General features: G+C 34.1%; 1 protein-coding gene across 2 annotated transcripts in view; it reads right to left on the reverse strand.

Annotated features, from left to right (window-relative positions):
- NAALADL2 (N-acetylated alpha-linked acidic dipeptidase like 2) overlaps nucleotides 1-26,075 on the reverse strand; it is a 1,303,067-nt gene that overhangs the window by 1,214,329 nt on the left and 62,663 nt on the right. For both annotated transcript variants that reach the window (XM_078069051.1, XM_078069053.1), the window contains exon 2: nucleotides 2,303-2,365. The gene's annotated coding sequence lies outside the window, so the exon portion shown is untranslated. The remainder of the gene's footprint in view (nucleotides 1-2,302; nucleotides 2,366-26,075) is intronic.

Raw genomic sequence — 26,075 nt, forward strand, 5'->3', positions numbered from 1 at the left:
ATACAGTAAATAATACATATAACATACAAAATGTATGGTAACAGACTGTTTACATTATTGGTAAGGCTTCAACAGTAGGTTATTAGTAGTTAAGTTTTGGGAGAGTTGAAAGTTATACACATATTTTCAACCGTTTGGGGTTTGACTCCCTAGGTCAACTGCATACTATTAAAGTAATTTTGTGATTTGTTAATTGCCGTAATTTTTAAAATTATTTATTTATTTAAGTAATCTCTATACCCAATGTGGGGCTCAAACACTTGACCCTGAGATCAAGAGTCACATGCTCTTTCCACCAGGCCAGCCAGGCGCCCCAATCACCATAATTTTTAAAGGCTCCTCATTAAATTATTTTTGCTTACATAACAAGTGAAATTTATCTTCTTGATAATTTACCTTACCTTATAATTTACATTACCTTATAATATATGATTCATATAACTAGAGTTACCATTTCATCTCATTACAAAAGAAAGCTTTTATAATGTATTTATTTTGACAATGTATTTTCTAGAGTTAAAAAGTTAATAAATAAAAACTGGATATATTGTATTTCTTTTGCTAAAAATCATTTTCTTCATGTATTCTTAGTTTCCTCCAAACCTTTTTTAAAGAGAATTTATTGACATATTTTTTACTTACAAATTGACATGTTGTTTAAAAATTGCTTTTCATATTGATTTACTTTGATGGTGCCTCTTACTATAAATCTAAAAGTAAGGAGGAGATGCGGAAAAGAATTTTGCCATTTATGACAACTGATCAGGGAAAGAAGAGGATATGATCATAAGCAGTCTTTGCAGGGAGCCTCTGGTAGGTAGGTCAACCTATCCATTTTCCAGAGTTTTACATTCAATTCTGTTATCCTACACCATAAATATTGAGAGCCTGCTATGTGCAAAGTACTACAATAGATACTGAGAAAACAAGGTGAATTAATCCAGGTTCTTGCTCATAAAGACCTTATAATCTAGGAAATATATTTTATTTATATAGGTATGAAGGAGGAAGAACGGCCTGCCCTCCTTTCTTATATATAGTAAACTAGTGCTGTGAGAATTTGACCACCCTAATTTGAAGAGAATGTCTAATATCCGATGAAGTCTTTCTAGTCTAACTGCCACTATTTGCAACTATATCTAAATTCCAAAGTATGGCTCATTGAGGACATTCATGATCTGCCTCTTCCTTAATTCTTTAGACATATCGCCCTATCTTAAACACTATACTTCAGACATCACAAACTACTCTGCAACTAAAATTTAATACCCCTTCACCTTCTACTGCCACATCACTCCCTGAGCATCCATCCCTAGTCGGGCTTAGATGCTCACTTCATTTCTGCTACTGTACCTCATGCTTTTCCCTACTGTTTTCATTTATCACACTACATTGTACTTGCCTATTTTTTGACATCCACTACATTGTAAGGTCTTGAGAATTAGATACATATTTTCACCATCATGTCTTCAAAGTAAATGGCACATAATAGGTGTTCAACAAATATTTGTTGAATGAATGAATGATTACTTCAACTTCTATTTTCCAAGAGAAATAGAATATTGCTAACTGGTCCATTCCATGATCTTTCAAGTAGAAAGCTAAATAATCTCAAATGATGGCACAATCTGTAACTAATTATACTGATTAAAATCTCTTAAATTATAATTATATGAAGATTTACTTTCCTTTAATTTAATAGCCATAATAAAAAATGCTGCTAGCGATTTCTAATTAGTTGTTTTTTTCCAAATCCATATTAACTTAGGATTCAAGTACCACTGTGATACATTTATATAAGATAATTCATATAATTGCTTAGCAGAGTATGTGGCTCAGAATTGATGGTAGTGCAGTGGACTACCTCATGGGGATGGCAATAATGAATGTGGATCAATGATGTTATATAAAAATTATATGGAGGACTTATGTATCCAAGAAAATATAAAAATAAGTGATAAAAATGTAGACATCTATTTCAAAATATGGGAAATGCATAGCCATATATCTTCTTTACAAGTAATCTGGTTATTAGCATTATTATTAGATTAAGCATGCTAACTACAAACCATTGTATTGGAAAAAAGAATGTAAAATATAATTGCATAATTTTACAGTGCTTTGTAATGCATGGAATAATTCTCTGCAGTGTTCAAAAGTGTAAGTAAATGATATTGACATCTGAATACTTTTTGACAAAAACAGCAGTTACAGAGAGAAAGAGGGGGAAAGGTTTTTATATTCTCTAACTGTTCAAACAGTTTTACAAGTATTTGGAAAAGGTCACCAATAGAGGGCTTACCTGGGGTCAAATGAGAGAGGCCGTAAACCATCAAAAGTTATTTCCAATGTCCAACTGGGAGATCTAAAACAGAGAATAACAAAGACAGTTTGTGACAAAGCTGACACACAGTATTCTGGAAGGAGTGAAATCAGTTGTGACATTTTTCATTTATCTGTAAATGCCTCTTTGGCAGTAGACTCACTCAAAACGACAGTTGCTTCTTACAGAATAGGGGAGGCGATGGTAAAATAGAGGAATCCTGACAGTTGCTTTAATGAGATTCTGCATTAGGGCTACTCTAACACTATCCGCCAACAAGGAGCTTTCCCTTCATTTTCAGTATCATAATTCAGTAATCTGGAAAATGTTATCTCTCTGAAAAACCAAACCATCCAGTCCCTAATAGCCATTGCCAAGTTTATTTTCCTCTTATCTTTCAATTAGAAAAAAAAAAATTATAAAGCAAGCATCTAAATAAATGTCAGCCATACAGACCAATTATGTCTTTTTATTAAAAGAGTACAGTTTTTATTAAAAATGGCAATATGGAGGGGCGCCTGGGTGGCTCAGTCGTTAAGCGTCGGCCTTCGGCTCAGGTCATGATCCCGGGGTCCTGGGATCAAGTCCCACATCGGGCTCCCTGCTCGGCGGGAAGCCTGCTTCTCCCTCTCCCACTCCCCCTCCTTGTGTTCCCTCTCTTGCTGTGTCTCTCTCTCTCAAATAAATAAATAAAATCTTTAAAAATAAATAAAAATAAAAATGGCAATATGGAGTATGACTGAACAACTCAAAGCACACTCTCCAATAACTCAGTATTTGTTTGAAAATATTAGGGAGTACAATTTAAGCTACATCTTAAAAGTCTTTCATTTTAATATTTTAAGTTCCTAAGGGAAAGGAAATTATCAGCAAAGTAGTTTCACTAGTCCTTATAATTTGAGCAACTCTAAACTAAGCAGTCTAAAGATTCCATTTCATTTACCCATTCAACTGTTCTTTGATCCTATGCTCAGTACTTAGCATAGTTGCAAAGCAACTGGAAAAAAACTTACTTCTAAAAAAAATGTAAATTATAACGTGCAGGGAAAATGCAATTCAATCCAGGGCTACCCAGCGTCTACTACCTACTAGTCAACCAATAGGTATTTACTGAACTGGGAAGCTGTACAAAATCAAATCTCTGTGAACAGCAAAATGAAAAGAACATGCATTTTGGCATTTTATATGCCAATGCAACCCATGTCATCATGGATTCAAATTCTAGATTCCAGAGAAGTGAACTAATTAAGAGACACTGAAGAAGTAACAAGCTCTCATTTCCAATTTCCTTATCCTTAAAGTAGTGTTAATAATATTTACTGCATGTGATTGTTGCTATGATTAAACAAATGTTCCAGGAAGGGATAAAGCACCTAGCACAGTTCCTGGCTCGTACATAGTAAGTTGTCAATAAATGGTATACCTATTATAATTATGAAGCTTTACTGTGATCAAAACAAATGATACCTTTTTCAAATACAAGAACATAAGTAGCAACACTAAGTAGGAGGGAACCCTGGCTGTCAGGATACTATATTATAAGAACTTTACTTCTACCTCTTCTACTAATAGCCTCTTTGCAACTCAGTTCTCTCATCACAAAAATGGGACTGACATTCCTACCTTTAAATAAAACTCCAACTTAGCTTGGCTATGAAAGCTGTCTGGGTACTTTAAGTATCCAAATAGTATACATTCTTGGAATATGGCCAGTGAATCTGGCAGGGAGCACCATTTAAGGTTGGCAAGTTAACTGTGATCTAAGATTTCGGGTTGATAATTTTACCCAGCTGGACAACATTTAATTTTGAGATAATGTTCAATAAAGCTGAAAAGCTGCTTGAGCAGATAAATGTGTACAGACTCATGAAAGTTTTTGTCTCCTTACTCTATCTTCAGTTTGCCTACAGCACTGGTTCCCAAACTTAGCTATACATTAAAATCACTAGGGGCATTTTTTTTTTAATGCTAGTATCTATGCACACCCAGACCAATTAATTCAAAATATTTTTTAGAAGCTTCCTAGGTAATTCTAATGTGCACCCAGGGTTTAGAACCACTGGCCTAGAGCTGGATACTATGTTTCTCCAATAGACTGTTGCCTTTAATCCATTTTTCCTCTTTTTTGCTAGGCAAAGCCTCTGATTCACCTTAGGTGTCTTTTTCCTAAGAAATTCTGAAGAAGATGCTTATGCCCAGATTCAGGACAATCTTGATTTAGGCTCAGTAAATCACAGTGGTCCCAACTGCTTTGCCAGGGATTGATTTACGGATATATATGTTATCCATATCTAGCCAAAGATGGAGGGAAAGGTGTTCTGGGGCTCCTAGCAAAGTTCCGACTCTTCTAACAAAATGCTTTTTTCCCTGCTGTTATATATGGATATGATGCCTAGAATTGATGTAGTCATCTTGTGGGCATGAAGGAAGTTAGTCTGAGAACAAAGCTACCATCTTGAGGATGGCAGAGCAGAAGGATAGAAAGAAACAGAGTCTGGGATAATGTCATTCAGCTGCAGCATTAATTTGTCCCACTTCTGGACCTGTTATGTGAAATAAATTCAAGCAGCATCAAAGCATTGTGTACTTACATAGCATCCCAAACAATATTAAACAAACAAAAAGAGGTAGGTATATCCCAAGCCTAAGTTTAGGTCAAAAAATTTCTTTCATTGCTTATATTTTGAAACATTTTATGAACTAAACCAACTGGTGAAAAATGTCCCAATTTTTCTTACAAACTAGACAATTCTTAGTTTTATTTAAATGGCTTTATAACACTTATTTTTACTAAGAAACACTGTGTAATATGTGATATAAGAAAATTAATAGCAGATCCTGTCAAATATTTTTTTCAATAGTACTAATTTGTTCTAGTTTTTTATACACAAACATAATGTACAAAATTAAAATATATTTTTCTGCAGCACATGTATATAAATACGTGCATGTGTTTGCTTTTTTAAATTGTTGCCAACCATATGGTGCTTAAAGTGGAGAAAAAATGTTTTTTAATATCCAACCACAACAATCACATGATTTCCTAATAACTCTGTTTTTGCTTTTAATTGATTCTATATGTAGCTTTCACTTTTTTTAGTTTTCATTTCTTGAATGTAGTACGTCTTATTATTAAATGTCCAGATCATAATTTTGGCTCCAAAACGTCCCCTCTTTTTCTAAAGTAGTAATTTCCAACCCAGAAAATACTAGGGATACTTTGGTATGATGCTTTACAGTCAACCACACAGTTGGAATGAGATTAAAAGGGATGTGTTCCAAGATCTAATATGAAATTTCAAAGTGACATATACTGTAATCACTATGCTCCAATTTGACATTTTAAATCTGGATGCTTCCAAAACTTTAAGTCCTTTGTGTTGCTTCTCCCTCTCTCCATCCCATCGGCAATTTCTGTATTATTTATTCAACAATATAAAAAAAATCACCAGCAATCTTGTCGGAAAGGGGGAAACCAGACTATCCTTGGTAGATGGATGGGCTCTGCTAGATAGAGAATAAAACAATGTATCAGGAGTTTGAGCTTTTGGGAGCTGTCAGAAATGATGAGACAGCAGGAAACAGGACGTGTAGATGATGGAAGTCTCCAAGACATGATCTCTTCCCACATAACCCATCAAATCTTCAATTAATTTATAAATTTATAATTGTCATGGCATGTATAATGTGATGAATTTCTTGCAAAAGTCAATAGGGGATATAGTTTGGTGCAGGACGAATTAAGTGTAGAAAGGATGAAACTAAGTGGGTTCAATGAAGAAGGAAAAGAGTACTGGAAAAAAAAAAAAAAGAAGGGCAGAAATTCTGAGAACATTCCCTCCCCCAGAATAGATTAAAGTGTGAAATGTGTTCAAGCCAATTTTCCCTCAGTATAGTCTGAGAAATCTTAGTGTATACGTTTGTCTCCCTCACTATTCTATGAGCTCCTAAGAACAATGCTATCTTGTACTCTTTGAATCATAATAGAACTCAATAAATGATTGAATTTGATTCAAGTGGGAAAGCTCCTCCAAAAAAGGTATTATTGCCTACTACTCCCAAATTTAGGCAAGCTCTATACCCAACTGTCCTTTCCTACAGGAAATATTAGTAAGACTGACCTCTCAATAGTGCTAAGAACTTCGAAGAACTGAAAGTCTCATGGGCAAGTTTGATTTGAGGTCATCCCTGTATCTCCACATAACTTACTGCTTAGCAGAGGCCCTAGAATAGCAAGTACATATTGTTTAGTGTTTTTATTTCTATTATAACTATCCTTAGATAATAATTTCATTTACTTTTTGGACCACTAAAGGACAACCAATAGAATCAGATATTTCATTTCAGAAGTATAAAATTAGCATTGGTTTAAAAGGTTCTACAAATTTGTAAGAGGAATTTAATATTTTGTAGTTTATTGCTGGAGGCAAGCCCTTATATCTTGTGAATCCCATTTCATTCATAGAAATATATGAGATGTCTTAAGAACCATTGGTATTTCAATTGTAAATATTAAGGAAAGCTGCATTACAATGCAGACAGGTAATCCTGAGGCCCAGCAGAGCAATAATGATTAATAACACACTCTAGAGGGAGTATAAATTTTAATACTATCACTCATAAAATCCATGTTTCAAACGTTACAAAACAGAATCAAGTTTACCAAAAAGCAAATAAATCATCTTGCTTTGGGGCTACTTCTTCTTTATCTCTGATTTTTAAATAATCAGCACCATCTCCCGAGAGCAGATAAACTATACTTACCTGCAAGTTCTGAAATCCTTAAAGAGGACTCTCATTGGATTCTGCTTCTAGTAAATTCCACTCCCAGTGTTTATTCAAATTTACGTTTAAAAAGAGAAAGGAGACTTTAGGGAGGTGGCCTTCATAAGGATTTTATTTGCTGATTATAATGATGATGCACAATGCCTTTTCACAAGATTGCATGGGTTAGAGGGTAATCCCACTATCACTTTTGCACTGATGAGAGCCCTATTTGAGTGCTGATCTCACATCTGGTCTCCAAACTAAGACAGAACTAAAAGAATCCAAAAACTATGCAAAGAGTCACAGAAATCATGACTAAAACCGCTAGAACTAAATGAGCAAAAGTGAAAGAAAATGTAATGAAAATTGGTGAACAATTCTGAAGAAAAAACAACCGTGCATACAAATATAAGGCCAAATAAGCACAAACATCAATAGGTTTATTTTTAATGGTGCTATTGGGAACTAACTAGATGACGTTCATGATAGCTTGTTTATTTGTTTCATTGCTTTTTAATACCCATAATTTTATTCTTTTCATAAATTTATTTCTTTTCAAGTCACAAGAATTATCTAAGTCAATGTGCTTAACCTCAGTAAATTGCTTCAACAAATCAGTTAATAGTTTCACAAAATAATGTGATCATACAAGAGATGAATCAATTGTCCCATTCAATATTTTAATAGCCACATTTCCTATTTCCTACATTTGTAATATTTTATATCTTCTATAAAGATATTCCTACAATGCTAAGCATGCTAAAGGAGTTTAAAATATAAATGAAAGGAAAAGACTAACACACAAAACAATAGCTATTTTTAGTCAATATGATTGATGCTTTTAGTTCATGGTAATATGAGGACAGGTAATCTTCCCTACAGAGAAAGTATGAAACATCAAGTTGAAGTAAGCTCTCATGTGTGTTTTTAGATCCATCTACTTTACAAATTGGCAAACGTTTTTTTGCAAATGTTCAGATAGTAAATATTTTTGGCTTTGCTGGCCTTCTCTGTTGCAACTATTCAGCTTTGCTGCTGCAACGTGAAACAGCCATTGACAGTACGTAAGAGCATGGCTGTGTGTGTTCCAATAAAACTTTATGAAAACTGCTGGAGGGCCAGATGTGGCCTGGGGAACATAACTCGACAATCCCCAATGAGTTCATCATTTTAAGAAGTGATGGATCTCATTTTCAATATGAAATAGAAAGCAAGAAAAGAACTGAGGTCAGGTAGAATTTTTGCAGATACACCCTGAAATTCCAGAGCATCAAAAACACCTATATTTAAATATAATTTTTTTAAAAATCTAATGGATGTTTTTATTGGCTATTGTTTTATATTATCCATGCAAACTCCTCCCACCAGCAGGACAGATTCCTTAGAACCCACCAATAGATAAAACTCTTCCTGTCGTTGAATTTCCTTGGCAATTGAAATAACTTGGACAAGTCTACACATCAAATTTTGACAATTAAAAGCTTACTTATATTTAAAAAATAAAAATAAAAGACATTTTTGTATCACTCACATGTGCTCCAATTTTCTACCTCTTTCCTAGAAATCCAGATATTTTGCTACATCAGAAAGTAGAACAGAACAAAAATATTATTAAGTACAAGTATCCTTTTTTTTTTTTTTAAAGATTTTATTTCTTTGACAGAGACACAGCGAGAGAGGGAACACAAGCAGGGGGAGTGGGAGAGGGAGAAGCAGGCCTCCCGCTGAGCAGGGAGCCCGATGCAGGGCTCGATCCCAGGACCCCGGGATCATGACCTGAGCCGAAGGCAGATGTTTAACGACTGAGCCACCCAGGCGCCCCAAGCACAAGTATCCTTAAGCATCATGACAACTTCTTCCTTTCAATCCACCTTCCATCATGTAATAGATCACAACACATTCAAACTTCTGAACAGAAAATGTTAGTAATTGTACTATGGTTCTCAATTCTTCCAGTGATAAGCCACTAATAAAAATGTCAATGTTATGGGGCGCCTGGGTGGCTCAGTCGGTTAAGTGGCTGCCTTCGGCTCAGGTCATGAACTCAGGGTCCTGGGATCTAGCCCCGCGCCCGGCTCCCTGCTCAGCGGAGAGCCTCCTTCTCCCTCTCCCTCTGCCTGCCGCTCACCTACTTGTGCTATCTCTCTGTCAAATAAATAAATAAAATCTTAAAAAAAAAAAGTCAATGTTATAAAATACAACTAGTATACACTAGCTAGCTATTTAAAAATTCAGCCTACTAATGGGGCGCCTCGGTGGCTCAGTCGCTTAAGGGTCTGCCTTCACCTCAGGTCATGATCCCAGCACCCTGGGATCGAGCCCCGCATGCATCGGGCTCTATGCTCAGCAGGGAGCCTGCTTCTCCCTCTCCCTCTGCCTGCCTGCCTACTTGTGATCTCTGTCAAATAAATAAATAAAATCTTTAAAAAAAAAATAAAAATAGAAATTCAGCCTTAGTTACTAAGACTTACTTCTTCTCTATTGTTTCCTATAGAAAAGCTATAGGGGCGCCTGGGTGGCTCAGTCGGTTAAGCGTCTGCCTTCGGCTCGCGTCATGATCCCGGGGTCCTGGGATCGAGCCCCGCATTGGGCTCCTTGCTCTGCGGGAAGCCTGCTTCTCCCTCTCCCTCTGCTGTTCCCCCTGCTTGTGTTCCCTCTCTCTCTCTCTCTGTCAAATAAATAAATAAAATCTTTAAAAAAAAAAAAAAGCTATAAAAAGTGATCATGATCCAGTTTTCACAAATAACAATAATAAATAATGAATATTGATTAATTATTATAGGCCAGGCAATATTTCAAGTACTATACACTTATTAAATCATTTAATAGTCAAATCAATCCCACATAATGCAGATAGTATTATTATTCTCATTATACAATAAAGAGAAAACTACCAAAGAGAGGTTATACAGCTTGTCCAAAGTCACAGGGCTACTATGTAGCAAAGCTAGGATTTGAAAGCAAGTGCTGTAGCCTCCAAATGCTAATGAGGTCAAGGCCAGGATTCAGTGTCCACAGGAATGCTAATGCACAGCCTGTGTGCTCTACACTCTAGAAAATGTCACCACTGGGAAAGATGATGAAATAAGAACTAGAGGTACACATAGAGAAGTACAAGCCAGAAGTGGTAGATGAAGGAACTTCCTGAAAGCTTATAACTGGGGAACCAAAATCATTTATCCAACAAATGCTACAGGTCAATAATCCTCCTTGTAGACATGGCAAACACATTTATTTCAGGCTTTGGAATCAGCCTGTTTAAATCCTAATTCCATGGGGCGCCTGGGTGGCTCAGTCGTTAAGCATCTGCCTTCGGCTCAGGTCATGATCCCAGGGTCCTGGGATCGAGCCCCGCATCGGGCTCCCCGCTCAGCGGGAGGCCTGCTTCTCCCTCTCCCACTCCCCCTGCTTGTGTTCCCTCTCTCGCTGTGTCTCTCTCTGTAAAAAAAAAAAAAAAAATCCTAATTCCATACTACTTACTAGGTCATTTTTTTGACTACTTATAATTTATGAAACTCAGACTCCTATATAAAATAAGGATAACAATCAGAATTGTTTTTCAGGGATGTTATGAAGATTAAATAAGCTCCTAAGGGCTTGATACGCAGTAGGTGCCCACAAAATGATAGCTGCTATTATTAGTCAGGGTTTTGTTTATTTTTAATTACAGCAATGGCAAATGGTAGCTATGTTAAAAGACACCAGACATCTGGATAAAAAGCTAAAAATGTATCCAAACATTTAAATGGCTTGTCTATATAACTTTGAGTTTCTCAAAATTTACTGATTACCTCCTATGTGCTAGAAATCACATGCGGAAAAAAAAAAAAAACCAGTTGTGATTAGTCATAAAAACATACTCTCTAGAAGATTGACTGAATTTTTCACTTTCATCTGAACATATTACATATACAACTATTAAGTTAATTCAATTCACAGAGCTTCCTACCTTGTCTGTGACTACAGTATGCTCCCATAATCCCTTCAGTCTTACAGGGCCAGACAGCGTGAACACCCCTTCTCACCCCCCATCTGCTTACTTCCAGTTTAAAGCAACTTCCTTCTTCCATTTTCCCCAATGTGCCATAGAAATATTATCATTTATTACTGTCTATGTGTGCACCAAAGATAGAAAAGAATTGTATTACTGAATGCCATCTGATATATTTGTGATTAAATAAGGAGATGGTGACAAACGTATTTTACTGTAGCTAAATCATATGCCACTAAATTTTTTAACATGATATTAACTATGTAACATTGGGCACAATCATAAAGAAGCAGATCATATTTCAAAGAGCTTTTGTTAATTCGAAAGAGAGGAAAAAATAGAAAGACATGCATATGAACAAAAAAAAGGAATAAAGAGACCAATCATATTCATAGAAACAAAGTCTTTTTGTTTTGTCATTTTCTCTTAACAGAATGTCCGAATAGACACTTTTCCAAAGAATATGTGCACATGGCCATGGCCAACAAGCACATGACAAGATGTTCAACATCACTAATCATCAAGAAATGCAAATCAAAACACAATGAGATTATCACACCAATCTTGTTAAAGTGGCTATTATCTAAAAGACAATAAATAAGTGTTGGTGAGCCTTGGAGAAAAGGGAACTCTTGTGCACCGCTGGTGAGAAGGAAAATTGGTGCAGCCACTGTGGAAAGCAGTACGGAAGTTCCTCAAAACATTAAAAGTGGGACTATAATACAATCGGCATTTTATCCAAAGAAAACGAAAACACTAATTTGAAAAGATATATGCACCCCCATGCTCACTGTGGCATTATTTATAATATCCAAGACCAGGAAACAACCGAAATGTCCATACATAGATGATGAATGGGTAAAGAAAATGTGGTGTGTGTGTATACATATATGTGTGTGTATGTATGTATGTGTATATATATATACATATACATATATATATATATATATATATATATATATATATATATAAAATGGAATATTTTTTAGCCATAAAAAAGAATGAAATCTTGCCATTTGCAACAACATGTATTGACCTTCAGGGCATTATGCCAATTGAATTAAGTCAGACAGAAAAAGATCAATGCCATATGATCTCGCTTACATGTGGAATCTTAAAAAAAAAAAAAAAACAAGCTTACAAATATGGAGAATAGATCAGTGGTTGCATAAGGTAAGGAGTAGACAAAATGGGTGAAGGGGGTTAAAAGGTACAAACTTCCACCTATGAAATAAGTCATAGGGATGTAATGTACAGCACTGTGACTATAGTGAATAATACTGTATTGCATACTTGGAAGTAGCTAGGAGAGTGGATCATGAAAGTTCTTATAACAAGAATAAAGAACTTTGTAACTATGTATGGTGACAGATGTTAACTGGATTTACTGTGGTGATCATTTTGCAATATATACAAATGTCAAATCATTACCTTGTACATCTGAAACTAATATAATGTTGTACCAATTATACCTCAATACAGAGAGAACAAAGTACATATTCTTTTTCTACTCTGTCCCCAAACTAACTTTGAAAAGAGGGAAAAGCAAAATAATGTTACAGACTCATACCATTATGATGACTACAATAATAAGAAACATAACCTGCAGGTCATGTTAAGGTGATTAAATTTATTCAGAGGTCAATGGAGAATACCTGAACAATCTTAAGTAGGACTGTGATTTACTTTATAGTTAGGCCATTTCTCTGTCTCAACTGTGAAGAATGGATCTGGAAAGACTACAAGCAAAGAGACCAGTTAGGAAACAGTGGCATTAAACAGATGAAATAGGATGGTGGACTCAACAAAAGTAGCTGAGATAGATGTAGAGATGGATGTCAACTCTGGAAATGGATATCAGAGCAAACAGATATGAAAGATATTAGGAAGATAGAATTATCTAGACATGTTAATTAACTAGTTTTGAGGCATAAGGATAGCACAATACATCAGGTAGAGGCACAAAAAAAGGAAATGGACTTGGAGATGTTGAAGGAAGAGAGGGAGATGGTCTCTAACCGGCCCGCCATCCAACCTGTCAACCTTGGGCCTGGTTTGAAGAGTTGGTAATCAAAAATGTTTTTAAAAATCACTTTGCATAAAAAAAACTAAGCCTAAACCATTACTAGATGGAAAGTCTTGTTTTTAAAGACAAAACGTTAAATGAGAGATTCAAAAGCAATTTGTTCACAGGGTAGCTGATGTGCCAAACAGCATTCAACCAGAGTGTTTTTTTAAAAATGATATGCCAAATTTTAAAAATCAGGAAATCTCTCTCTCTCTCACACACAGCCACACAAACACACACACACAGAAGGAGAAAGAGAGAGATGTTTAGCTTCTCTATATAACTGGAAGATTTGAGAGCTATGGGCCATCATACCCACATAGTAAACCCTGGTGGAAGCTGGTTAATGACTACTTCCCCTAAATAGAACATCTATTCTCCAGTTTTCTATAGATTCCCCACAACTCCCCACTTACTCACCAGCATGAAGGCTCTGTGTTAGTTACCAGAGATCACCTTTACACTTCATTCATCTATTTTACCTACATAGCTTCTACAGGCATCTCAGTTTAGTTACTTTTTAAATGATATTCTGGTTTCAGGAGGAAATCAGTGAGTGACAGAAACATACTGGAAAGTTCTAAAAAGAAACATGTACAAGGATGTGAGCAAGATAATGGAGTAATAATCCACTGGACCATCAATTAAAGAATAATCAAAAAGCATTTATTTTAGCTTGGTGCCACATACCACTTTGTGCCAATCTGGTCTTATAACCAAATCAAGTGTTTTCTCTTCAAGAAAGAAAAAACAATTTGAAAATTTCAACTTGAATTTAAAACTTCTCAAAACTAATCAAAAGCAAAATCAGCTATTCATCAGCTAAGTAGCTCATCTAGATTTTCTTCAGGTATAATGTTTTAAAACTGAGAAAAAGAAAGACTATCCAACATAAAAGCAGAAACACTTGCCATATTATATTACCTTACTAGAAAAAAAATCCTAATATATGTATCAACACTAGTTTCAATTAAATTTAGGAAGCAAACATAATTTCAAGAATATGAAAAGGAACTGCTAGGATAATTGTTTTAGAAGTACTGCAATTAAAGATGAAAAATCATATTGCTTCTTTTGACAAAAGAATGTTTCACTGGCATAAATGAGCAGTCCCTTATGTAATATTTACTAATCAGCAGATGATATGTAAATAGGAACCCCCCCAAAAAAGAACAAAAATCCAAGTCTTACTTGGAATGTGAAATTTTGTTCATTTTCTCTAATAATATAGAAAATAAAATAAAAAGCAATCTTCAGGTTGAAAACAACTTCATGTCATACTCAACACTGAAAGTATATGCACTTTACTATAGGAAAATTATATTCATTTAAAAATTAATTTAAAAGTAACCATAGCAAGGGAGCTTTTTCACAATTCTTAGCTAATATGTATATTTTAAAATATATGTTAAAAAAAAAAACCTAAGGAATAATTTAGAAGTTGTAATACCATTGTCAAATATTAGGATTTCAAATTCATTCCTTTCTTGATTTTTTTTTTTTCAAATTTTGTAACTTTTTTTCAAATTTCAAAAAGAAATTACTATTCTTTGGGTGTTTAACATTTATAAAAATGACTTAAGTTTGAATTTCATTCTCATTAAGCATAAAAAACATCCGTTTCATAATTTTCTCCTTTCATCAAGTGAAAAATTAGTAGAAATGTAACAAAAAGAGAACTGTATATCATAGGGGTTGTTCCCAAACTATGCATACCCATGATTTAAAACAAAGGTAATATAAAAATAAACCACTTTTATTAGACAACAGTACACAGATCAATTTTAATCATTTTTGTTCAATAAGTAGTTTCCTGGGAAGCCTTTCAAATTAATCTGAATGAATATATATTGAGTGAGGTGGTTCTCCTAGGGCAACTAAAAGAAATGAGTTGTTTGTTCCAGTCATTCTGTAAAGGCCTGATGGGCCCTAACTCTTGGTTAGTAAAGTAGAATTATCAGGTAGGATTGAAGTGTCTGCAAACAGAAGATGAGCTAATATGTTCTGATGTCAAAGTAGTAATTTCCTTTCTCCCTAGGAAGAAAAAATAGAGTCTGAGGGTAGGTAGTATTCCCTTTGATATATGCAGCAGTGGAGCAAATGAATAGATTCATAATTGATGTCTGAATACACACTATTTTTAAAATATAATAACTGGGGGCACCTGGGTGGTTCAGTCATTAAGCGTCTGCCTTCAGCTCAGGTCATGATCCCAGGGTCCTGGGATCGAGCCCCGCATCGGGCTCCCTGCTCAGCGAGGAGCCTGCTTCTCCCTCTCCCACTCCCCCTGCTTGTGTTCCCTCTCTCGCTGTCTCTCTCTGAAAAATAATAAAAAAAATTTTTTAAATCTAAAAAAAATAAAAATAAAATAAAATATAATAACTGCCTATAACTAAGATTGCTATCAGAATACTGACAAGAAGCATGGGGGTGGGGGAAGTACCTCAATATTTTAGAGGTACCTGCTCCTGGAATGTAACATTGACAAAGCTCCAAGAGAAAACAAAGGGAGACAATATAGAAAGCATGATCACTAAAATACATTTTCGTTTGTCAATATTGTAGATTAGTATGAAATCAAAAATAAAAGTTCTATGGTATTTTGATAGCAAAAGTGGTACTCAGATCAAACTGCCTTTTTTTGTTAAATTTTTTATTTGAGTATAGTTGACACACAACATTACAGAAGTTTCAGGTGCACAACATAGTGATTCAACTTCTCTGAAGAGTATGCTAGGCTCACCACAAGTGTAGCTACCATGTGTCACCACACAGTGCTATTACAATAACATTAACTAGATTCCCTATGCTGTGTCTTTCATTTCTGTGACTCATTCATGCCATAACTGGAAGCTTCTATCTCCCCCTCCCCTTCACCTATTTTGTTCATCCCCCTATACCCTTCCCTCGGCAAACATCAGTTTGTTCTCTGTATTTATAGGTCTGGTCTGCTTTTTTGTTTATTCATTTGTTTTGTTTTATACAGTCCACATGAGTAAAATCATATGGTATTTGCCCTTCTCAGTCTCACTTATTTTACTTAGCATAATACCCTCTAGGTCCATCCATGTTGTTGCAAATGGCAAAAATCTCATCCTTTTTTAATAGCTGCATAATACTTGTGTGCCTGCATGTATGTGTGTTGTGTGTGTGTACATCTTCTTTATCTGTTCATCTATTGATGGGAAGGTTGGGTTGCTTCCATATCTTAGCTGTTATAAATAATGCTGCAATAAGCATACAGGTGTGTGTATCTTTTAAATTAGTGGTTTTGTTTTCTTTGGGTAAATATCCAGTAGTGGAACTATTGGATCACATGGTATTTCTGGTTTTAATTTTTTTTTTTTTTTTTTTTTTTTGACAGAGAGAGAAACACAGCGAGAGAGGGAACACAAGCAGGGGGAGTGGGAGAGGGAGAAGCAGGCCCCGCACTGAGCAAGGAGCCCAATGCGGGGCTTGATCCCAGGACCCGGGGATCACGACCCAAGCCGAAGGCAGACACCCAACACCTGAGCCACCCAGGCGCCCCTCTATTTTTAATTTTTTGAGAAATCACCATACTGTTTTCCACAGTAGCTGTACCAATTTACATTCCCACCAACAGTGCGTGAGTCCTTCTTCTCCACATCCTAGTCAACACATTATTTCTTGTGTTTTTTAAACTTTTTTTATTTTAGCCATATCTCATTGTGGTTTTGATTTGCATTACTTGATGATTAGCAATGTTGAGCATCTTTTCATGTGTCTGTTGGTCATCTCTATTTCTTCTTTGGAAAAATGTCTTTTCAGGTCCTCTGCCCATTTTTTAATTGGGTTCTTTGGTTTTTTAGTGTTAAGTTATAGAAGTTGTTTATATATTTTGGATATTAACCCCTTATTGAATTTGGCATTTGCAAATATCTTCTCCCATTCAGTAGAATGTCTTGGCATTTTGTTCATTTCCTTCAATGCTTCATTTCTGAAATCTATTTAGAGTATTAAGTTTGAACTCATTTGTAAACATTCTTTCTAAGTAATTTTACAGGTGACTATTTTACAACCTCAACCAGATACTAATATTCTTGGAAATAGGTACCAAACCACTATTTCTTCTGACTAGCCTGATGGTACCTAGTGCAGTAATTTACAAATGATGACATACAAGTAATTCTTTGGGGAGTAAAAATCCACAAAATAGTAATATTACTGAATAAAATTGTAATTTATTCTGTCCAGCAATTGATAATAAAAAATAACATTGATCAAATAAAAAATGACATTTATATAATTTTGAAAAACCAATAAGCAATAAGATGATAGCAAACATCTCTCTTATGAAAAAAGAGCCCAAGTTTGAAGCAGTTTCAATGAATAATATATAGACAATTTAACCTATTTATGCATACAACGCATTGTAATTTCCGTTAAAAAGATTACTGAATAACAACTTAGTAACTAAACAATTCTATTAATAATCAAACAAGTAAAAATGTAGATAATCCTCAATTAAATCCATGGGCATAAATGAATATATGCATTTCATACTAGATGTTTTGAATTGGAAATTTTATGTTGCAATTGGCTATATATTGCAGGTATTTTTCATGTGGCTCTTCACATGATTAATTCTTTTCTTATGAAACTTATACAAGACTATGATTAAGGCAGGAGCATCTGGACTGCCACCACATCCATCAAATCTCCTAGGAATAATGTACATCTTCAATTTAAAAAAAATAAAATAGAAATATAAAGCATCATTTTATAAATGCAATGAGATGAAAAATTCATTATCTTAACAGTGGGCACCAGAATTTAGAAATAAATAATTGATGACTCACTTTGGATAAAAGCAACCAAAGGGTCTAGTATAGTACATTCCAACACAGCTAAAAAGACAGCTTAACATTTTTGCAACACATCAGAATTTTAAAGGTGGGTGCATAGAGAGACAAGAGCTGAGAAAAGAAAGTTAGAGAAAAGGAGACATTAGCAAGACTTAATTAGGCAAAGACGGGGCATGGGGTTGAAAACTGTGGTAAAATAAAATTTTGATGTTGAGGTAACAGAAAGACTTTTAAAAACAGGGATGGCTCATATTTTATGTGAAATTGTTTGTATTATGACATCACAATGCCGGCCCTCCAAACCCAGATATCCAATAAAATGCAATCTCATATGCCTTTTGTGACTGGATTTTGTAAATGAAATTGAGTCTCACATCTGGGTCAACACAGCAGAGTGTAAACTAGGAAGCAAAAGATGACAAGAGGATCTCTAAACTGATTTTATTCAATAAAAGCAGGAGCTCATAGAAAAGAATAGTGACAATATGAAACAGTGCTTTTACTCTACCTCTGCAAGGGATTATGGACTTCCACAGGACATGATTTGGGGCTCCAGCTAATCTTACCAATATTTAAAAAAAAAAAAGACATATCCTAAGAAACATTAGAAATTAAATGTTAGAAGCATGCCAATTGCATAATTTTAAAACTAATGATAACTGAAATATAGATTCATTAAAAGTAGATAAAATAATTAAGTTGGTAGGCATTGGTGACAAATAAATAAATCTGAAGGTAGATACCTGTAACAAAATGAATAATCCAGAAATAGATGGAGGTATATAGAACATCAACATATCACTGGAATTCAAGCTTATATTTTGGCATTGTACATTTTGTTCAAAAGAAATTCTAGGCATCCACTTCAGTAAAGATGAAGTAACAGAAACCAGACTTACACTTTAAACAAGAAAACCAGAATAAATATATGAAAACACTGTTTTCAGACATTGAACAACAATAACACTAAACTATGACTTCTAAGAGAAGGAGAACAAGAAAGATGAGTCCTATGATTGCCCCAGTTTACTTGGAGGCAGTTTCCAAGAAGTAGCTTGGAAGGAAGAGGCCAAATAGACTGCAGCTGTTTCACTGTGTTAAGGAAATAGACTGGAGTTTGGGAAGGCCAAGGCAGTTGAATTTGTGGGAAAGAATACCAAGGATACTGACACTGCACAGATGGAGAAAGCTCTAAAAATCTGCATGGAGGTTTATTTCAGGAGTTAGGTGGCTACTGATCTGCCCTATGTGAGTAGAAATCACTTGAGGCCAGGGAAAGAATCACTTGAAAAAGTAGAATAAACAATTCTCAGAGCTCACAGCATTTGGGAGAAAGATTTTCACCATTCAGAATGGAGAGACATCAAAGAATACTGAGGGACATCCAGCAGAAACTCCAAAAAGTCTTGCCTTAGTAAAAGCAGCTGGGGGCGGGGGGATGGGGGGTTGGGGGGAGACATCCTTAATTACAAAAGAACAAAGATGAGAATTACAGCCAACTTCTCATCAGAAACTGAGAAGCAGAACACAATGGTGGACAATTCAAAGCACTGAAATAAAAAACAACAACACAATAAAACCATCAATTCAGAAATCTAAGCTCAATAAAAATATTTTTCAATAATTAAACTGAATACTCTTTCAAATAAAATTGAGAGAATTCTTTGCCAGCACATAAGAAACACAAAAGGAAGTTCTTGAGGTAGAAGTAAAATGATAGAAGTGGAAATTTCCATCCACATAAAAGATGAAGAGTTATGAAAATGATAAATACAGGGGTAAATATAGAGTATAATGTTTCCTATTTTAACCATTTTAAAATATAACCATTTAAGGCAAAAATAATAGTGCATTATTGTAAGGTTTATAACATATGGAGAGATAACATTATAAAAGCAAGAGAACAAGAAGGAATGGGGAAATGGAAGTTTATTTACATGGTTCTTACATTTTACATGAAGCAACATAATATTTGATAGTGAACTGGTAAGGTAAAAATAATGCAGACTTTGGAGTAACCACTAAACAAATAAAACAAAAAGGTACAGATGGGAAAAACAGTGAACACAAAATTGAATCATAAAATATATTTGCTTTATCTAAAAAAAGGAGGAAAGAGGGGAAAAAGTATCAAAGAACAGATAAGAAGTAGAAAATGAATATCAAGACGGTTGATTTAAAAAAAAAAAAAAAGGACAGGTGATTTAAACCAAACACAGAAGGGGTGCCTGGGTGGCTCAGTCAGTTGTGTCTGCCTAGGGCTCAGGTCATGATCCCAGGGTCCTGGGATTGGGCCCCACATCCTCAGGCTCCCTGCTCAGCCAGGAATCTGCTACTCCCTCCCCCTTTGCTCCTCCCCCTGTCTGTGTTCTCTTTCTCTGTCTCTCAAATAAATTAATAAAATCTTTAAAAAATAAATAAAATAAACCCAAACATAGGAATAATAACTTAGAATATAAGTGGTCTGAAAAATCTAAAAGGTAGAGATTGAATAATAACTATATACAACCTACCAACAAAAATTACTGTAAGTATGAAGGCACACTGATTAAAATTTAGAAGACAGAAAAAGAAATAACATGCAAACACAAATCAAAAGAAAGCTAGAATGACTACATCAACACCAGAAAAGAAGATCTGAAAGCAATGGATAAAATCAGGATGAAAAGAATAATTATATAGTGTTAAAGGGGTCAATGCAACAAGAAGACATAACATTCCTAAAGGTTTATGCATTTAATAAAAGATCTTTAAAAACATGAAATAAAAACTGATGGAACTTAAAGAGAACTACAAAAATACCAATTACAGAAGAGATTTCAACATGTCTTTCTCAATAATTGATATAACAAGTATAGAAAAAAGTAAGTATATAGACTTGAGTGATACTATCAATTTACTTGATCTAATTAACATTTATAGAACATTTCATATTTTTTTTAAAGTGCACGTAGAACAATCACCATGATGAGCCATATTCTAGGTCATAAGACAAATCTTAATAAGTTAAAAAGATTGAAATCATACAAAGTATGATACCACAATGGAATTAAATGAGAAATGAGTAACAAAAATGTATCAGGAAGCTCCAAAATATTAGACTCTAGGATTAATCTAATAATAATACTCTTCTAAACAACACATAGGTCAAAAGGGAAAAAATCGTATAGATTAAGAAATATATAAATTGAAAGAAAATGAAAACACCCTATATAATTTGTAGATGCAACTAAAACAGTGCTTAGAAGGAAATTTGTAGCATCAAATACTTGTATTAGAAAAGAAGAAATTTGTTAAATCATTTTCCTTAAGCTTCTACCTTAAGGAACTAAAAAAAGAATAAAAAAGGAAATCAAACACAAAATAAACAAAAGGAAGAAAATAACAAAGGTAAAAGTAGATTATTTATGAAATAGAAGATATACAAAGAATAGAGAAAATCAATGAAACCAAAAGCTAGTTATTTGAAAGAATCAATAAAATTGACAAAACTCCAGGGGTGCCTGGGTGGCTCAGTCAGGTAAGCTCTGACTCTTGATTTCAGCTCAGGTCATGATCTCAGGGTGGTGAGATGGGGCACCATACTCAGTGTGCAGTCGGCTTGTCCCTCTCCCTCTACTCCTCCCCCAACTTGCATTCTCTCTCTCTCTCTTTCTCAAATAAATAAATAAAAATAAATTTTAAAAAAATTGATAAAGCTCCAAACAGACTGAGCAAGGAAAAGAGAGAAATGACACAAATTGCCAATATCAGGAATGAAAGAAAGGACATTACTCAGATTATACAAAAATTAAATCCATAAGGAAATAAAATTATGAACAATCATATGGCAAAAAATTCAAAAATTTAGATGAAAACAAATTCCTTGAAAGATATGACACAGCATGAAATAGATAACCCAAATAGCCCTTATCAAAGAAAGACATTAGATTCAAATTTTAAAACCTTTCCAAAAGAAAATTTCAGGCCAAGAAGCATCACTAGGAATTCTATCAAATATTTAAGTAAAAAGATAATATCAATTCTACATTCATTCTTTCATAAAATAGAAGAGGAAGGAACATCTCCCAATTCACATGATGAGGCCAACATTATCTTAATCCAAAACCAAACAAAGACATTACAAGAAAACTACAAATCAGTATCTTTTATGATCACAGACATGAAAATAAATCCCTAGCAATATTTTAGCAAATTTATTCTCCGATATTTAAAATATAATATATAAATTAGACATAAATGCATATAATAAACAAATACTTAAAGAGCAATATATGAAAGGCATATAAAATGTGACCAAGTAGATGCAAGATGGGTTTAACATTCAAAAAATGAAATATGTGATTTCTCCATACTAACATATTTTAAAAAAAGGAAAAAAACATATGATATCTCAATGATGCCAAAAAGCATTTCACAAAATTCAGCACCTATTCATGATAAATATTTTAAGCTAATTAGAAATAGCTTTCAATTTGATACAGGATCTATGTTATGGTCTGAATTGTGTTCCCCCAAAAGTCATTTGTTGAAGCTCCAACCCCCAATATGACTGTATTCAGAGACAGGACCTTTAATGAGATAATTAAGATTAAATGAAGTCATGAGTGGAGTCTTAATCCAATAGTTATATAGGACTAGTAACAAATTTCTCTCTCTCTCTCTCTCTCTCTCTCTCTCTCCCTCCCTCCCCACTCCCTCCTCCTACTGCCACCCCCACCCCCTCACCCCACCCCCCACCCTGTCTGTCCCCTTGGACATAGAAGAGGCCAAGTGAGGACACAGCAAGAAAACAGCCATCTACAAGCCAGGAAAAGAGCCCTCACCAGAAACCAACTCTAACAACACCTTGGTGTTGGACTCCTATCCTACAGAACTATGAGAAAATACATTTTTGCTGTTTAAGCCATCCAGTCTGTAGTATTCGTCTATGGCAGCCCAAGCAAACTAATATGGCATCTCTGAAAAACCTACAGCTAACATCATTCTTACAGGGTGAAATACTGAAAACACTGAATGCTTTCCCTTTAACATCAAGAACAAAAAGTGATAACTGCTTTTACCATGTATACATCAATATTGTACTGAACATCTGAGCTAGTAAAGCAAAAACAAGAAATAAAGGCATGTAAATTGAAAAGAAAGAAGAAAAACTTTTTTTTCCAAAAAAAAAGTTCATGTGGAAAATCCTGAGAAATGTCCACAAAACTATTAGAATTAATAAATGAGTTAACAAATATACAGGATAAACTCAATATACAAAAATCAATTGTATTTTTTACACTAGCAATAAAAATTAGATTTAAATTTCAATATCACATCAAAGAACATCAAAATATGAAATACACAGGGATAATACTTTCAATTTTGTAAAACTTGTACCCTGCCAACTATAAAACTTTGTTGGAACAAGTTAAAGATTTAAATTAATAAAAACACATACCATGTTCATAAACTGACTCAATACTGTTCAATGTCAACTGTCTCCAAATTTATTCAACAAAATCAAAATTAAGATTTTAGCTGTTTTTTTTGGAGAAGTTGGTAAACTGCTTATATAAGTTCTATTGAAAGGCAAAGGACATGAGCCATTAAGGAAATGCAAACTAAAACCACAAATGAGATACCACTACTCACCCAGAATGGCAAAATTAAAGAGACTGATCTTACTAAGTGTTGGCAAGCATGTAAAACAACTACAATTCTCATATATTGCTGATGTGAATGCAAAATGGTACAGACACTTAAGAAAACCATTTGGGAGTTTCTTAGAAGTTTCTTATAAAATCACATACACACTTACAATTCAACCTAGTAATCCCAATCTTAGGTATTTACTCTAGAGAAATAAAACTTATGTCCATACATGGACCTGTATAAGAATGTTCATAGTAACTATACTGATTATAGCCAAAAACTCAGCTATATATGTCCATGATGCCCAGATACCCATACTGTAAGTGGATAAACAAATTGTAGTATATCTATATAACTGAATACTACACATATTTAAAAAAGAATAAACTACTTGAGCACAAACAACATGGATGAATCTCACAAGAATTATGCTGAGTGGAAAAAAAAAAAGACATAAAAGGCCACCTGTTATATTGCTTAATTTATATGAACTCTTAGAAAAATCTAAACTATGTGTAGAAAGCAGATCAATAGTTGACAGAGGCCAGCAGTAGAGAAAAAGGACAGATTACAAAGGCAAGATGGAGGTTTGTTGTGGTGATGGAAACATTCTCTATCTTGAATGTAGTCATGGCATAAACAACTTTATTAACTGTATGTATTATACAGTATGTATACTTATTGTACTTCAATAAAGCTCATTTTCAAAAATTAAGAAGAAACTGCTCATCTGTAACTACGTATGGTAATGGATGTTAACTAGAGTTATTGTGGGGATTTTGCAATATTTACAAATATCAAATCATTATATTGTTTTCTGAGATTAATATAATGTTATATGTCAATTGTACCTCAGTAAAAAAAGAAACTGCATTAAAATATGGAAAAAATTAGTTAGAAAAAATTTACAGATATTTCAATGAAGATATAAGGAAGGTAAGAAGAGAATGCCAGTTACTTAGTTTTCCAGATCTTGAACAACACTCCCTGAGAGCACATCATGGAATGCCTAGATTGGTAAACATGTATTATGACAACGGAGGCATTCTAAATCAATAAGAAAGGCTGAGTTATTCATTAAGTGGTAGTATGTCAATAGGCTAGCCATTTGAAAATAAAATAAGCTAGGCTCTTGTCTCAAATCATACCTAAGATCAAATTCCTTATGGATTAAACATTAAACATAAAAAAGTAACAGAGCATAATTTTAAATAATTAGTCATATAACTTCATGTAGGTCAAGCTTTTGTAAGCATGGCTCCACAGCCAGAAACCATAAGGAAAAGATTAACAAATACTGGGGGAAATACAAATAAAATTAGAATTGACAATATAGAAAAAAAATTTTAAATAGGTGAGATAAGGCTAATATCCTTTAAAAATATAGTTATTATTAAATAGTCATAGGAAAAAGAAGATTATACAAACAGGGGGGAAAAAGGCAAGAAATGAACAAGAAATTCAAAAAGACAGTGCAATGGCTACTAAATACTTGAAAATATACTCAACATCACTAATGAACAAACAAAAACAATACTGAGATATCAAAGTTCACCTACCTAACTAAAGAATACCCTTGTAAGGATGTAGTGCTAGTGGAAGTACATATTTACATTTTTCTAGAGAGTATTTTGCAGTATCATATGTCTAAATATTATTTTTTAATTTTAAATTTTAAAATTTATTTTATAATCTGATATATATATAGAAAGTTGTATTTATTTCAGATTTGTTTATATGGTAGAAAACTAGTCTAAATGTTCATAAATATCAGATGCTACAAACACAATCTGAAGCCACTGAAAATAAAAATGCAACCAATAATTATTGACATAGACAGATACCCATGGCAAGGTGCTAGATAAAATATGAGTATACCTTCTGTGTGAGCTCATTTAAAACAAAAAAATTTAGGGGCGCCTGGGTGGCTCAGTCGTTAAGCGTCTGCCTTCGGCTCAGGTCATGATCCCAGGGTCCTGGGATCGAGCCCCGCATCGGGCTCCTGCTCCGCAGGAAGCCTGTTTCTCCCTCTCCCATTCCCCCTGCTTGTGTTCCCTTTCTCACTGTGTCTCTCTCTCTGTCAAATAAAGAAATAAAATCTTTAAAAAATAAAAATAAAATAAAATAAATAATAAAACAAAAAATCTATCTTCCTACTCATCTGTCTCTCCCCTTACCTATATATATATATATATATATATACATATATATATATATATATATATATATATAGACACACACACAGAGATACACAGGTCTGGAAAGTTACTCTAAAAAGATCAATAAAAGTTATCCGTGATTAGCAAAATTAAAGGAAAGCTTTTTTATATTTGTCTATATTATCTGAATTATTTATGTGTAAAAAAATAAGACTTCAAAGGATTATTTATAATGTAACCTCAGATTTCAAAATGGGCAAGAAAAAGTAATGGAAATTTTCTGGGAATTTCTAGAAGTGTAAAT

Source organism: Halichoerus grypus, chromosome 1 (genome assembly GCF_964656455.1).
Source record: "Halichoerus grypus chromosome 1, mHalGry1.hap1.1, whole genome shotgun sequence".
Lineage (NCBI taxonomy): Eukaryota > Metazoa > Chordata > Mammalia > Carnivora > Phocidae > Halichoerus > Halichoerus grypus.